At 43.3% G+C, this 17,082-nt stretch overlaps 1 protein-coding gene across 1 annotated transcript in view; it reads right to left on the reverse strand.

Annotated features, from left to right (window-relative positions):
* Positions 1-16,723, reverse strand: part of LOC308312915 (junction plakoglobin-like) — a 32,185-nt gene extending 15,462 nt beyond the window's left edge. The window contains exon 1 of the mRNA XM_080759702.1: positions 16,578-16,723. The gene's annotated coding sequence lies outside the window, so the exon portion shown is untranslated. The remainder of the gene's footprint in view (positions 1-16,577) is intronic.
* Between the last annotated feature and the right edge of the window lie 359 nt (positions 16,724-17,082).

Genomic DNA, 17,082 nt, shown 5'->3' on the forward strand with positions numbered 1-17,082 from the left:
AATAACATAACAGTCCAAAGAGAACATTCAAGAATGCATATAGTCCAACCTTTAAAATGTTTTACATTAATTGCGTAACTACACTTCCAAGTTCCAACCTAATAGCAAAGTGACTGACTCCCAACAACACAGCTCCCATAAACCAAAGATATATCCTTTTCTTCCCATGCTTACTGTTTAAAACGGTAAGCTGACTGGTCACGGCTTGTGGAAAGCACAATCAGCTCATGCCAAAATAATTAAAATGATCAGTCTCCCATCTGGAAGTCAAATTCCTTCTACTAAACAAGTTGGAGCGTAACAGCAGCCTGGCATGCTGGCTCATGAGTCGTGATGCAGTCGCAGTGAAATTGCTATCTTGGAATTTGTTCACAATGCCTCAGACATCATCTTGTGTATTTACAGGATTACGAATTGTATCACATCAAAGATTAAATGAAAAGAAAGATTCATACAAACTAATGAAAGGAAACCAAGCTGTTCTGCAGATCTGGTTTGCTTGGTGTTGTAGTAGTGTTAGTGAAAGTACCACTCCCTTGCTTTGTGCCCTGGGGCCTGGCACAGGGACATGTCTCATCTTATGTTTCACTCCCACAGTCAGAAAAGCATTCTGGGGTTTCTTTCTACAACAACTCTGTGCATGTGCAGGCGCTGCGATAGGTGTGTGTGTGTGTGTGTGTTTCATTGTAGCCCCTGCTGGGGCCTGTTTCTCCAGAGGGAAAACGATTGGAAAGGAATTGGGTGTTCCATGTGTTTGCTAGTGTGTGTACCGGTATGCGTGTGTAACTGTGTATGTGCGCGGGTGGCGGTGCGTGTGTGTGTGTGAGAGAGTGTACTTCCACATTGTGCGTCTGTTCCCCTCTAATAATAAGTGCTTATCTCTGCAACTCTCGGTTGTCCTGGTGAGTCACTGGCAAGTAACCACATTCTCCTATACAACTACAATTCCACATCATGCATCTGGGTGTATGAGGGTGTGTGCATGCCTGTCTGAGTCGTGAGTGTGTCCGTCAGTGTGCATACTCAAACCACATACATCTCATGCTGAACTTACTTGCACATCCCAGTGAGTCGGTGGAACTCAAGCAGCAGCAGTGGTGAGTCAGGCAAGTAGTCACTTAGCCTGAGGCCCTGCAGCACAACACTGTACCACCGCCAATAAAGACTGTCTGTGCTCACTGCACACATCAGCTTACGAGGTACCGTAACTCCCTGACTCACCATGGCTAAGGATAAGATTTCTAGTACACTAAACACTTGCTCCGATTGTGTTGAGCTGGGTTGTCAATGGGAGGGTCTCACATCTAAAGCACCTAAAACATCTGTCCCTACATGAGTGAGTCACATTTGCCTTTCACAAATATAAATTACAGTGCATTAAACACCTCTTAAAGATTACATTTCCAAAACGATGCCCTGCCACACTGTTCTTTGGTTTTAGCCTAAGTCCCTTCCCCTTATTCTTTGTTATCCTGGCTGCCACTGTCTTTAGTGTGGTGCACTGTGTGTACTGCCAAAGAGTTGACAGATTCACAGGGTCAGACATCTTACATCATCAATTCCATCAACAGAGGATCTCAGTCACAAGTCAACATGTCTGGGTTTTGCCAGAGGAAAAAAGCATCCGATTGGCTCGGCTACAATATAAATCCATGGTTGGTCTAAGGAGGTCAGTGGTTGGTTGGTCAGTTCCTATGTCTGTGTCATGTTTTGTCCTTTTTACATGGATAACTGTCTCTAAATAGATTACTTTTGAAGAGTGATTAAGTTGGACAAATGGATATCCCCCTCTAATTGTCTGGCTGGTTGAGGTAGCCATGTTGGTTGTTACTTTGGTCTGACACATTGCGAAACTGGGACTGCTAGACTGCTGCGCTGTGTGCTCTGCAGCCTGTGAGGGTGGGTGTAGTTAGTACTTTTTAGTTTATATTTTATGCAGTCAGACTCATACATCAATACCAAGGCCAGTGAGTGGCAGTACTGTTCTGTTGTCAGACAATCACAGTGCTTGTGTAGTCTTTTGTTTTTCTGGGCGAGGCTGAGAATTTAGTCAACTGTTGCAGCGGCGAGCCACACCCTGTGCGTTGCCTAGGTAACACAAAGTCTGTGCCCAGTGCCCACTCAGTCATTCTACTGTAGTTGTTTTATCAGTTGGCTTTGTGATGCTCTGCCTCGATCAGCGTTGGTTCATTCGATTATTTTTGACCAGGCCTCATATACACGCATGTATGTCATTAATACAACTTGACACACCCACTTACTTTCATTCCTCCCCATACGATCATAAAAATGCATTGAAACACACACAATCCCTCCATGGTCTATCAGTCCTGATGACTGTGCCCTCTCGCTCTTGGACTGTATAGATTGTTCTGCTGATACAGAAAACCAACGTCAGAGCAGACAGGCAGGCTGGGACATTGTGGGCAGAGTCAGACTGGACCTCAGCCATACAAACACACAACAACAGGACATAATTTATATGCACAACTTCAGTTGAGCTACTGTACTGTTGCTTAAATAATTTGTTTCCCCTTTTTACTGCAAACGCTTTCAATGGTTCACCCTTTCACTCATTTACGTCTACTGTGAAGCCTGTCTGACAGCCTGTACAGTCCCTTACAGACCAATAATAAAGCACTGACTGAACCTTCCCCGACTGGCACGTTGATCATGAACACTGAGGCCATCCCTGCCAGGCAGGCTGCCACTAACCAATGTTTAGCTGATATATAGAGCTCTTTGTTGTGCTGTGCAGTTTGAAGTGGACCTTGCTCTCTTCCCATCAGTGGCACAGTTAATGAGTGATATGCTTTCATTTTTCACTGCACCTGGGATCATTACAACCGCCCACACCACCACCACACCACTCTCCCACAAATCACGTTCATGTTACACATCCCAACAATCCAGTACACCATTTAATTTTCCTAGATTCTAAATAGACTTTTTTTTGTCATAAAATCAATCAATTAAGACATGAGCCATACTTTTCTCCGGAAAAGTATAGCCGTGGGTGTGGGTCCCAACTACTCCTCCTAGCACTGAGGATGACTGCTGATATAGAGGGGCTGCTCCCTCACACACTGGCTACAGTACAGAATGAAAAGGAATGTGCTTCAGTGCAAATAAGTATGAACAGCAACAGGCGAGAGCAATAGAAAAGAGAGATGACAGTGAGAGTTTTATATGCTTTCTGAATAAAACATTCATATTGGCATGTGACAGTCATTCATAGAAAATAACCGGTCTTCATGTAGCTATTATCAGCGAGCATCAGGATCAAATAATGACTTATAAGTTAGTCTTAACTGTGTGAGAGTGATACAGACACAGAAAGAGAGGCAGTCAGAGAGCGTTTGGCTCCCAGCACTATAATCCTGCTGTGAGATTCCACACTAACTTGGCATATTCAATCTGTCCTGCTCCCATAAATCCTGAAAGACGAAACATGGACTTCTCACCTCTCCCTCACCCTGTTCCATTTACACACACATGTGCACGCAAAAGCACTCATGCTCACTCTGCCTTCCTAATTTCCAAACATTCTCTCAAACCAATACAGGCTGAGGTAAACTCTTATTTACACTTTCACAGCAGTGAAATTAACATTGGGTCATTGTTGATGACTAAAGTCACAATGACTGACTGGAACAATCTAACAACTGACTACACACCTCTCTCCACCCCACAGGCATTTCAAACAGGGCGTGACTCCACAGAAAGCAGTGACAGAACCCCAGCTCAAAGGTGTGTCCATGCAGGGTGTGAGAGTGAGGCTGTATTCTGCTGAATACACCCAAGCGCCAGAGGGGGTGAGGCTGCCGTATTGCAACGTTTGTATTTCTCACCAGTGAGACTGTACAGCAGCTGAGCCACATTTACAGTAGACTATGCATCAATGCATGCATTGTGTTGCTTGACGAAAATAACGGATCTGCAAACGAATGTGCCATTTCCTGCGACGCTGTGCGACAAAGCTTAAATTAGGCCAGTGACGTTTATCACTCTCCACGTCACCTACTCTCTCCGTGGTGTGACCTTTTGAATAAACTCTACCCAAAGTCACGCTGCCCCAGCATGAATTAACAGGTTGGGGGGGACCAGGTGGGGTGGTGGTGATTAAGCTGCTTTTGAAAGGGTTCCAGAATGTGGCATAACCTCGACCAACTAGTCACACATCCAGCCGTCCCGGCCCGCTAGGCTTTGGTACCTCTCCTCCCAGTCATACATTTGTTTCATCTTCTTAATAATTTCTTAAAACACTGATTTGAGGCGTCTAGCCTATATATAATTTTTTCCCTTGTCATGCAGTATTGTATTTCTTTTACATTAACATAATATTGATTCTCCAGCTTGCCATTATCAAAACTTCAAAATGAATAAGATGATTAGTATTATACCAATAATTAATTTAGTACTAGAAACAATAGTGTAGTAATACTAGTACCATTGCACACTTATTTAAGTTCAAGGTTAGCTAAATTGGTTTGCAGCCAGATCATAGTAAAACATACACACAACATTGTAATCCCAATCCCATCTGCTGTAAAAGAATGTCATTCTCTCTTAAATAAGGTTTTGTAAGTGAAGACAATGCCACTCATTGTCTTCACTTTCAAGACCACTAATTTGTATTCAATGTTGTTGGATGTTCTCTTCTATGCACCTGTTCCTTGTAAGTACCTGTATGCAAAATGACTTGTCTATATAATACAGGAGAGGCACAGGTAAGAGTAGATTCAAGCGCCAAAGATAAGAATACAGATGAAGATACTAGTAGGACAGTTCCTGTTACAACCCCACAGTCCATCCAGACAGAGAGAAAACGGACAGATATAGACCACACACAGATTTAAAAAAAATAGTTGGTTATAGCTCTGAAAGTATAACTTAGCCCAAAATGTATCCAAATGAGTCAAATGGACCGTTATGGGTCATCTAGGTAATTTCTTTTGTAATATTTACTATATTTGTGTAGCACCTTTCATGAAATGCAGCTCAAAGTGCTTTACAAAAAAGAAATCAACAATAAAGTAAGTGTCTACTGTACAAAATAGGATTTTACAATGTGGCTCCAGAAAATGGGGTGGGTGAGGGCAAAGGTTTCCACGCATCTGTATTGGACCAGCCTATATACCTAGTACAGTACAGGCAGACACACACATCGTCATGCACTCTTGAAAGCATATGGTTCCCAACACACACTCCTCTTTAACACAACATCCTGTATGCTTTATGCACACACACACACACACACACAACAGTATGACAACTCCTGCATGTCCGTCTGCTTCTCTTGCTTTTTTGATGCCACACACACACACACACCATTTATTTATGTCCACATAAGAGATAAAATACAAGGACACAAATATTTACAAGGTGCTGTACAGTCAGAATGCAATCAGCAAATCCCTGACAAATACCCACCATACCAGCGTCTTCGCCATATTTGGCGGCTACTGATAGCAGAAGAGATTGCACAGAATTTCGTACGCCGTTTAGCTGAATTTTTGGCATCCCAAGTTGTTGGAAGCCTCTTACAGCAAACTATGTACATGTCCTAGGCTGCCGAAGATAAACACAAGTAGATTTCACCTATAGCCTAGCTCTATGATGGTCTGGAGGAGCGGCTGGTATTTAATGACTTTGGTCATAAAGGCTTCCTCTAAGCTAGAATCAAAGGTGCAGGCCAATTCAAGAATGAAACCACCCCCCCCAACCCCCCACACACACATACAGTGGCTCTGTTGTCTAACAGCAGCACTGGGGGCTAATTGGCTAGCTGTTCGCTATAAATCAATAAGTGAGGATGTGAAGTGGTGTGCGGCTAATGGAGGCATTGTATTATTTGTGACAGGAAATCGTGGTCATCAAGGTCCATTCGAGGTTTCACCCTCACGATCATCACAGGGTTATTATGGGCTGGCCCATAATATTGTATATAATAGAATTTGTAGTCAGACTACTACACTCCCCTTTGTATCGTTTTGAGAGCCGAGGGAGACGAGGAAGAGGATGGTGTGTGACTGAGGGTCTCTGGAGGCAGAGGTCTTAACCATTCGTCCATACATTACACAGAGGTTTCCATTTAATCATTCAGCTCAATGCTCTTAAAAAGAGTAACCTATATAACAAATGGAACAATAATAGAATTTATATACAATTTTGCTATATAATACCGGCAATAAATAGCAAATACAAAGGTCAGAATCACAGTGTTAAAGTATTCAATATCCCTTTTAATAAGATAAGATTTTAAGATTTACTGTGCTCATAGATAGTTGTCATCACAATCTACTTTCAATGACTTTGTTCAAAGGGTCCGATCCAAGGAAAGGACTGGGGGAAAAGACATCAGTCTTTGGGAGAGAATTCATCAATATGTTCTGTAACAGAATCCAGCTGGCAGCAATATGGACATGCCAAGAAGAACCCTTAACAGTCTCACATTGTGGAAAATGAAGACTGAAACACTGCTGTTGTACACTTGTGCAATATACAGTTTGGAATTTTCATGACTGATGAAATATTGTGAATATTCCATCTGCCATTCGCACTAAGATAAGGGCCTAAATTCAAGAACAAGCAATTGTGGAATTTGGCATAAAACACAACAAGAATATCTAGTAAGCTGCATTCAGGGGGCATATCAAATGAGTGATATGAAGTGCAGAAAATGTTCAAGACAGTTAGGCTAGTTGTCGACCAGGTTCACATACAGTACCACCAATGGGAAAAAAAGCAAACTTCAGCCTGTTAGAGATTACATGTGTTTAACTGCCAGAATTCTTCTCTTGCCACAATTGTCCACTTATCCTTGTTCTTGTTCTTTTCATTACCCCTCCTCTAGGTCTAGGATCAAATGAATATTTTATTAATGCTATGACTCTGACCCATACGGTGCCTGATGCGGTGAGCTGGGAACTGAAACCAACTTTATTGTTGCGCTCAATTCAAGTCACAAAGCTAAATGACTATTTGCCAAAACATTCTAAATGTAGTGAACATAATCTCACCATTTCCTCCAACTGTTCATATTCATAAAATAAACAATAAATAAAGCAGTGATATACATAGCCCTAGATATGTCAATGCATTAAAAGCACTTTGAGGTGAGAGTTGAATCAGGTCAGTCAGTGGGTACAGAATAGTACTGTAGTAGAGTCTGTACAAACTAGTGGTTAATTCATGTTGTTTATTCCCACTGGAGTCCCGCTGTAAATCAAAAGGAAATGTGAGTTGTCTCTTAGGAGATGTGTAAGTACAGAACGAGATCAGATTACGAGGAGGGCGAGATAAAGACTGGGGGGGGGTTCAGGTCGGGGGCGCGGGGTAGACCTTGTGAAGCTTCAAGCAACATGTCCTCAGGACAGACCACAGCAACATATTTTCACATAAGGTCCATCACATATTTCAGTAAATCTGTATGTGACTATGACACGTACATCCATCCATCTTCAACCGCTTATCCGTATTCAGTCGCAGGGGCAACAGCTCCACCAGAGAGCGCCAGACGTCCCTCTCTACAGCAACATTAGTAACTTTATTCTGGAGGATCCCAAGGCGTTCCTGGCTGACTCATCCTTGGGGGTCTCCTTCCAGTGGGGCGTGCATTGAGGGGGTACAGGCTTTAGTTCCGACATACTATTGGTCCGACATGTCATTATGTCCCTATGGAATGCACCATCACAGTCAGAACTGCAGCCTCACTCCCAATCTTCCGCCATAGTCTGAAAACCCACCTCTTCAGACTCCACCATGGCCCGTAGCACTTAGCCTAGCCCTAGCCTAGCCCCTTAGATGGCACTTTATGTAGACTTAGATAGTATTTTAAACAGACTTAGCTTGTTACGTAGACAGCACTAGAATTGCATTTTATGTAGTCATAGCACTTTATAGTACACATGTATAATATATAATATAGTATGTATAGTTTACATAGATACTCCACTGTTACGTTCTTAGTTTATACATGATTTATGATAACTACTTTTATGTGATGCATGTATGCCATGCTTTTGTTATTGCTTAATGTAAATCGCTCTGGATTAAGAGCGTCTGCTAAATGCCTAAATTGTAAATTAGACCAACAACCTACCTAAAAACCCTACCTAACCTAACCATAACCACAAGCATGGGAGCAGCGCATATTCGACTGCATGTCCGATTGTCCGACAGTTCTTTCCGCATGTCGGACCTTTGATGTGTCGGATCTGCATGTGCATCGGCTGCATCCACATCGAGGACCTCCCTAGATGCTCGAGACATCCTAACCAGATGCCAGAACCACCTATTAGCTGGCTCCTTGACACGTACGTACATGTTAATATTGTTTCACATAAAATCACTCTCACCACTACCAAAACCAAATTCTTTATATGACCTCATTATAGAATGTGGGGAAAGATATACATATGAGGGATGCATATCCACAGATGTTCGAATCTCTACTCTAACCAGGGAAGTCACAATCAACATAACAGCAGTGAGTGAGTGTCCTGTCCAATTTGGTGGGTAACTGGATAAAAATAAGAGCTGTGCAGCGAGTTCAGTAAACATGCAATAATAAGTGGGAAGTCATTGACATGCCCTTTTACATGGAAGATGATTAGGCAGGATGCCCCTGCCCCAACCCTCATGTTGTTTGGTGGAGGGTAGGAAGGGAAAGAATGATCTTAACCACTGATATAGCATGCACACGTGCTCATGCACGAGCGCACACACATGCGTGCGGCCGTGCGCACAAACACAGAGCTTCTGTGTCCCAGTTACTTCTGCATCTTGGGCTGGGGGAGAGCAAAGAGTAGCAGCTTTACCCCATTGACTAGTGTGACTGCGAATGGGAAGCCTGGCTCTCAAGTGTCTCTGCTGGATCCATCCACAGAGAGACAGGGCTGCAGCACATCCCTGGACAGCTCTGTTTGTTCACTGGCCAACTTGGATGGCTCCGTCTTAAAACGGCCTGCTGCATGGAAGTGGGCACTCCCCTTAACTTTTTCTATTTTATTGACAGCTAGTATGAAAGGCAGAGAGGGAAGAAGATAGCATAGGCATAGTAGAATATAGGCTCTTGCTGGATTTGGTTACAGCCTTAGAAGTGACATGTGAGCTCAGATGCTGAACTCTGAGCCAGCCCATTACACTTGATTAAGGTACTTGGATGGAGGGAAGGGGATGTTTCTCATTGACCATATATTCCCACAGTGATGCTGGCCATTTTGCTTTAAACCCCTATTCCCTCTCGCTCTCCACACCCAGATATTATCAGCCAGCTTGAGGATTCGAACCAGTAACCTACAGTGACCTACATGCTTCACTAACCTCTGGCTGTGTTGCTGTAGCACAGAAGTTTCACTGCCTCGCATGGCTGTGCTAGTGCAGTGTTTCCCAACCTTTTTTGTCCCAGGGAACACTTTTCATAGCCCTAAAATCTCGGGGAACACCTAGGGGGGGGGGGGGGGGGGTGTGTATATATATATACATATATATATATATTAAATATATATATATATTAAATATATATATATTAAATATATAGTAAAACGTAAAAGTAAATATACTTTTAAAAACACACATGACAGCACTCATCAAATAACTTCAAAGAGAAAGAAAAGGACAGAGACAGAGCCTCAGTTTAAAAAAAAATGCTCATATGAATGCCACCTAATCCTTTTCCTTTCTTTATTATGAGCCAACTTGTGAATGCTGCATGCTTTTATTGTGAAGGGTCTCAGTTCTCACAGCCTGCTTATTTCCACGTGCTGAAAATAGCTGATCGACAAGCTCACAACGCGTTGCGTCCGCAACGCGCTGTGAGCTTGTAGATCAGCCATTTTCAGCATGCAAGCATAACACGTGTACGACGAAGAATAAATCAGGCATCGCTGCGCTTCTGTGAAGGGAGGGAGATATATTTTGTTGGCCGAACGAGGCGATCATGTTTGGACATCTATGGAAAGCTATTTTGGACAGCTATTTTTCGTGGCACATTATGTTTAATCACAACAACGTCACGTTTACTTTACCTCCTCAGTGTTTGGGTCGGGACTGTGTGTGTCTGCCGTCTACGTGCATATGCACTCTGCGCGCTCCAGTCTTTCTGGAGGGAGCGAAATGTAGCGTCTTCTGCATGCATCTAAGCATTAACATTTCAATGGCCGAGGGTCGTTGACTCGTTAGAGTCTATTGTTCCGTGTTGTAGTTATCGCATGTCTAATGGTTAGACGTGTGACAACAACGACGCAACAATAGGAAGCCTGCAGCTCAATAGCTTTTGCTTTCGGGGGAGGGATAGTGTTAATTTAGTTAAAATCAGGCGGAACACTTGGAGACATCAAGAGGAGCACCATAGCTCCCCGTAGCACAGGTTGGGAAACACTGTGCTAGTGAACACTGAGATGAACTGATGGGTAATAAAACTTTCAAAGAGATAGGAGGCCTCGGGCCTGGGAGAGCGGAGCAAAATTCTAAGTCCAGAGTCTAGCAGTGACTTGAAGGTGTCATCACATGGTACAATGTGCAATATGCAGGGCTTAAAGCCAAAAAGAATCCCAAGACTGAAAATTACTACAGTCCCCAGGACTGAGAACTTTAAGCCCTGAATATGGGAGGGGAGAGAAAGCAGTGAATATGTTCACTCTTCACTGTCTCACCAGAGTAGAGATCATAGCAAAGTTACATGGTCAGCATATTGTAAATGGACCGCTGCTGTATTTTCTTTTAGATTCGTTCTGAAGCTTTATTGGACATTTCAGTGACAATCAAGACTCAAGAGGATGACATGCAACGCACAACTCTGCTGAGGATAAGCTGCTTCAAGCCTAAAGCCATGGAATCAGAAATAGATCTGTCTAGACTACTGACAACTAGGCCTATGCATGCATCGCATCAAGCATATCACCTCTCGTGCACACACAAATACAATCTTCTCTCCTCTTCAAGAAGTCTTGGTCCTCTGCTAATAGAGAGTGTGTCCAACAAGTAAAACATCTTCAACACTTAGCATTCCATCTCCACCACACCCGCTCTCTCCTCCCTTCTCTCAGCCTGTCATTGGAGTGTAATTAAGAGAAGGATGAGTAGGAGAAGATAGGGGGTGTACCACCACCACAGGACTCATCAGAATCCATGTGTTGAGAATGTACTGCTCCGCCCAGTCACCAAACTGAGAGAACATTTTCCTTTGAGTCAGGACTTGGAATCTAGATCACACATACACACAATTCGTTACGTAGATGTCCCAAAGCTATGTCAGCCATGTAAAAAAAATGTAATCATCAATAGTAATTACTACTGAAACGGCAGGATCCAGCATAACTTCAGGTTTCACACTGTCGTTTTGTAGTTGACCGTTTCTTTAATATGGGAGATGACTTGAAAACAATGGGTTGGCACTCGGCACTTGGCACAGATACACACCGGCATCCTAAAAGAGTCAGTGATGGGGATATAAGAACACTACCATTAGGCCCTCTTGACATTTTAAGTAGGCGTCCTCCTTCTGTGATCCATCCCTGGGAACTGTCAGAGGTGAATAATTCATCTGCAGGGCTGTAATAGGAGCACAGCAGGGCTCAGCAAGGCCAACACCAACTTAGCTTCTTCAGCATAATTATCTGCTACTGCTCTGATGACCTGCTGCAGTTACGCTGCCCTGTGCTTTCCCAGAACAGAGTATAAGCGCCAAGCGGAGACTCCACTACGCATTCCAGTTAAGCACAAACACAGAAATGTGGTGTGTGAAGGAAGGCGAGGCGTCTATAGTGGTAACACACCAACAGCCAATAGAATCGCATCAGGTTTTCCCCAAGCAAGGCCCTGCAGTGTCAATGTCCGGCCAAGTGGAGGCAGGCAGCATAGCTTGATAGGGCCACTTTGAGGCCAGCACACATTACACCAGTATAACTGGCTACCAAATGGTGGCAGTATTGCACTGTAATAACAGATAAATAAAGCTTTGCTATTACAGGTTAGTTACTATCCACTCCTGCCCTGTGAACGGACGGCCACACCTGGGTGTGGCGGGCGGCAGGGTCATCCCTGTCCATCATGGTAGTAAGTGATATCAGTCATGCTTCACCCTGTCTTGCAATATATGTAAATATACACAATATACAAAACATGTGGTGAATTTCCTTCATTTCATGGGTCTGAAAAGGAGATAGTGTTGCATTATCCATCGTCAAATTATAATGTATGTCGAGTTGATTGATACTACTGAAGACACTTTCGCAGCAATTAGCCCTTCGCTAACTTTAAGCCCCCACCCCAAAAGCGATTGTCCAGTGCCAATCCAAATAGTTTAGCAACCGCTGCTAAGGATGGCAAGCTTCCCAGCAAGCACGGTCAGGAACTGGACGAATTAATGACGTCTCGATTGGGGCCAGATCAAATCAAACCAAGACTAGTTAGATCTGGCCCAGAATATCACCTGATTTCAACCAACATATATTCTGCCCACTAAGAAGGGCATCCAGAGAGAGTCTGATCGAGTCATATCATAGCTAGTCAGTTCCGGCACAGAATAAGCTATATTATTTCAACTGGTGAAGAAGATAACAGTATTGTCTGAGAATGCTGGGGATCTATGATCTTAAGCTGATGAAACGTAACTCTCAGAGAGATTATATGATGAAATCACACACCATCACCTTCCCCTTTGACTTACAACCACAGAGACCGCCATCATCCCTGACCAGAGAAACCTAATCTCCCTCCGCCCTTCAGTCTCCATGTAAAACACATACGTGTGTTTTACACACACACACACACACACACACACACACACACACACTTTGTTGGTTGCCAGTAGGAACAGGTCCCATGTGTGCACAAGGAGTGAGTGGAACTTAGGGCTTGTTGATAGACAAAATAAAAACATCACAATATTTTCTTACAAATACCTAAAACAATATTAAGGAATATCATATTATGATATTCAGAATCCCAGACGATATCTATCATAACGATATCGATGTAATATCACCCACGGGAAGTGCTCAGGTGGAAAGAGGGGATGAATGAGAGGACAAGAATGGACAAAAAGAACGAGGGAGGGCACAAATCCACTATGAAGAGACATTCTGACTGAGTTGAGGACAGCAGTCAGCAGCAGAAGAGACATGGCATAAAACCAACCTCCCTGTGCAAAGTTTAGAAACCAGTTTCTAAACCAGGATCTCCTGGTGTGCGGCCTCTTGCAATGCTAATGTAGGACAATATCGGGGAATTAAACTGAGGGTGTCATGATGGGGGGGCCTAAAATGAAGAGGGATTATCGCCAGTGCCACCAGCATACAGCTGGTTGCCTGTGAACCCACTTTAGTCCTAGAGAGACACACACACACACACAGAGCAGCATCTGTGTCAGACCACAAGTTACAACTCTATATATGAAGTTTGTCTGCCGTTCTTGTAGGTATGCGCAGAGTGCCTTAGCCTGGTGTTGCTCTAGGTGTAGGACCTGGATCAAACCAGGTGTTTTGCCCGGGGACCGCTCCTTATGTCCTGCATCACACAAATGTCATGCAGGACATTGGTTAGTGTTGAAAAGCTAAGCTAGCTACATTGAATGTTTACAAGGTTTCTGAACCGAAGAATTTCTACAGTTATACCTATACCTCATAAGACTTCGGCACATGTCACAGACCCACTTTGGGTCCCTGGCCTGCCTCACCGTTTGATAATAATGAGAAATATTAGAATGTTCTGTATATTAAAAGTATCATGTATCATGTATTGAAAACTGTAGTCATGACGCTTGCCTTAAAAAAAACATTTTAACTGAAGTAGTCCTCCTGTTTGTCTGTAGCGGAGGCCCCAACCAGCAGCAGTATGCTTCTGTTCTGGCACAGTGAAGTTAACACCCTGCTTAAATTCAACCTGTGTGACACATTCACTGGAACAGCTCGCTTGTTCCAGAATGAAGCACGGTGCCAATGAACTTGTTTGTTTTGGACCCCTCCTAATATGCAGTGTCAGGATCTATAAGTTACAGATGTTACTGTAACGCAATTACTTTTTGTGGTAATTGTCTCCACCAGGCCGAAGGCTTGGGGAGAGAGTATGTTTTGCACTCTGTCCGTGTGAGTGTCCGTCCTTCCGTCTGTCCGTTATCAGCTAATCTCCGCCACCGCTGGCCCGATCCATGCCAAACTTTGCACACACACTCCCTGGATGCCAACGACGAACCTCTGCCCCAAATATTCCTCAAGGGCCTGTTATAGCGCCACCATGAGGCCGATTTAGGCAAAACACATTTCTGCAGATTACTCGTACACATTTTATCCATACATCACACAATTCGGTAAACACTATCTCCATAGTCATGTGATCAACATGGATCTGCACCATTTCCCATCTTCCATCCCGATTGGCTAAGATTGGCTTCCAAAGCTCACATGATTGGTCCGTTTCGAACAAAATGCCACAAATCACAAACGCAGTGTGCAATTTCCGTGAAATTATACACGCACATTTCCACTCGGCCGAGGACGACATGCCGATGCCACTAATGTTTTTTCCCCAAATCAGCCTCACAGTGGCGCTATAACAGGCCAATTCCTGTTTTTAGCTATAACTGCATCGATCTGTATACAACTTATGTATGGCACTCCCTAGAGGCCAGGGAAAAACATTGTCCCTGCATCCCTACACATCTGCCGGTTATAGCGCCACCATGAGGCCAATTTCTGCATAACATATTGCTTATGTTAGTCGCACAGATTTCATCCAAATGTCACGCAAATCGGTACGGAGCTCCTTCTGTAAACAGACAGACGGCGTGTTCATATATGGAGTAAACGGTTGTCTACGCATATACGCTTAGATGGCACAAATATGTCCCGGGGGAGGGGGTATGTTTATAAACGTAGATGGCACAAAAATAATTAAGGGTCCAGTGGAGGACTACAGTGAGTTTTTCTTTTCTCTTCATTATGACAGAGATCTGCTTAAACAAGCTTGAATGCCACACTGCCCCATGTCAAAATTGACTTTCACAGTACAATAAAGTTGTCCCTTGGGTAGTATGGGTCCAAGAATGCATGTTGTGACTTAATCACATAAGGAGGACATGTAGATGAGAACATTTGAACAGATAGGAAGAACAGATCTTCCCATAAAGTCAAATGAGAAATTGTTAATTATTGCTAAACAGTATTGCAAAGGGTGTGGAATGATTCAGTGTTCTTATGAATTCTGAAGAACAAGTTTGTGTCAAAAGACTGACAAGTATGACATAAACGGTTCATCATTACAGATGATAAGAACATGTCACTGTACATTCTCTAGAGTTGGCATACATTCAAGATGAAAGATTGCGTGCATGTGGATACTTAGAGGGGGGGAATCATGGGCTTGTAAAAACACCACTATGTGTGTCATTGCTCATCGTTACTTATTTATTATTCAGTGTCATTCATTATGGATCGTTCGTGTACAGTAAGTCAGGTTGTTAACCATAGGGTTGCTGTGGACAAACAGCAGGAGGGAGACATGGCTCATTTACTGTGACTGTCTGCAACCCATTACATTTTCAATGATATGTCATGTCTCATGTGAGCTTTTCACCATTTTTGAAAACTATCATGCCATGATAAAGACATGGCCAAAACAGAGGTGCCAAGTTGAAGGTTAAATTGAGCAAAACAGTCTCAAGAAATATGCTGTTGGGTCCTGACTCATGGTATACATACTTTTTAGCTGACACACAAAGAGCAATTTAAAATCTAAGTGCATGTTGTGGGGTCAGTGCCTTGCCCCTAGTACATATTATCATCATAGTTGTGTTTTGGACTACCAAAATATTATGCTAGCTAGAGCTACAAGACATACCTGCTGGCAAAACAAAATATAGCAGCTTTCTTAAAATAACAAATAACTTTGTTGTAGTAGTGGATGTTTTCCTTTGAGTGAGAGCTGGAACAGTTAAATCTGCTTTAGTTTGGACTGATTATTCCCTTTTAAAATGTGCGTACGGTGCGCATTTTATGTTCCCCTGTCCATGGGGGCCACTCAGACAGGGCCATACGCGCACAAACGCACGCAGACGACCCCCCACACACACACACACACACACATCCTATTGACATTTAAGTAACGTCAAACTGATCGATACCCTTGTTCTGATCGAGTAGAGAGCGTTTGACACAGGCTGACGTAGCTATAGGCTACTGGCAAACTTTTCCTTGCTGCTTGGAGCACAGCACTCTGGAAGCAGAGAATGGACATTGTGCTGCTGTGACGGGCTTTAAGCCGCAGCATGCGGAAACGAATCCACAAACACTACATACATTCACAACCAGGTAGGGTCCTTACAGTATATAACTCTACTACGGGTAGGATACGTGGTACGTTAAATGTATAGCCTATTGCAAAAGCCATGCACACACCCGACAAAACACAACGAGAAAAGCAGGCTCACATACGACGAAAACTCTTAAAGTAGGTTATGCCTAAAAAGGAGCCAAAAAAGCGGACTGAGGAACTAGTAAATTCGTTAAGAGCAAGAATATAGAAATAGCCAACTTGAAGAGCAAGATTTAAAACGTGGAAGAAGAATATAATCTTACCTGTCGAAATACAAGTGTATTTTGGGAGTTAGTCCACGTACGAGTTGTTTTCGAAGGGACACTTTACTTTCTATCGCTGTGTGTCCGACAGTCCTGTGAACAATGAGTCTCAGCGTCACCTCAGCTCCAAACTCCGCCCCTCTCCACTACAAGCCTTTTGAAAACGACCCCACCCTGTCTACAGCTCAATAACCTTAGCACGACAGAATGTGTGCGTGGATATCAAATGAACAAGGGAGATATATTAGTAGTAATTTTTTAATGTGAACTAACAATGCTAAAAAGCTTAATTAAATCTGTAGCGCTCTTGTTCAGAATGCGACATAAGTGTTGTTGATGTTGACACACTAATTACCCTATAGTTTGTTTAACACCTGTAGGGTGTTGGGGGAGGGGGTATGGGCTAACCACACCTAGATAATTATGTCACGAAACCTGGCCAGTGAGTCATTCTGGATAGTCGGGAAGTTGCACACTCACTCACTGTCTGACGGTGGCTGATACT

This window comes from Protomyctophum bolini, assembly GCF_963924005.1.
Source record: "Protomyctophum bolini genome assembly, chromosome: 3".
NCBI classification, from domain to species: Eukaryota; Metazoa; Chordata; class Actinopteri; order Myctophiformes; family Myctophidae; genus Protomyctophum; species Protomyctophum bolini.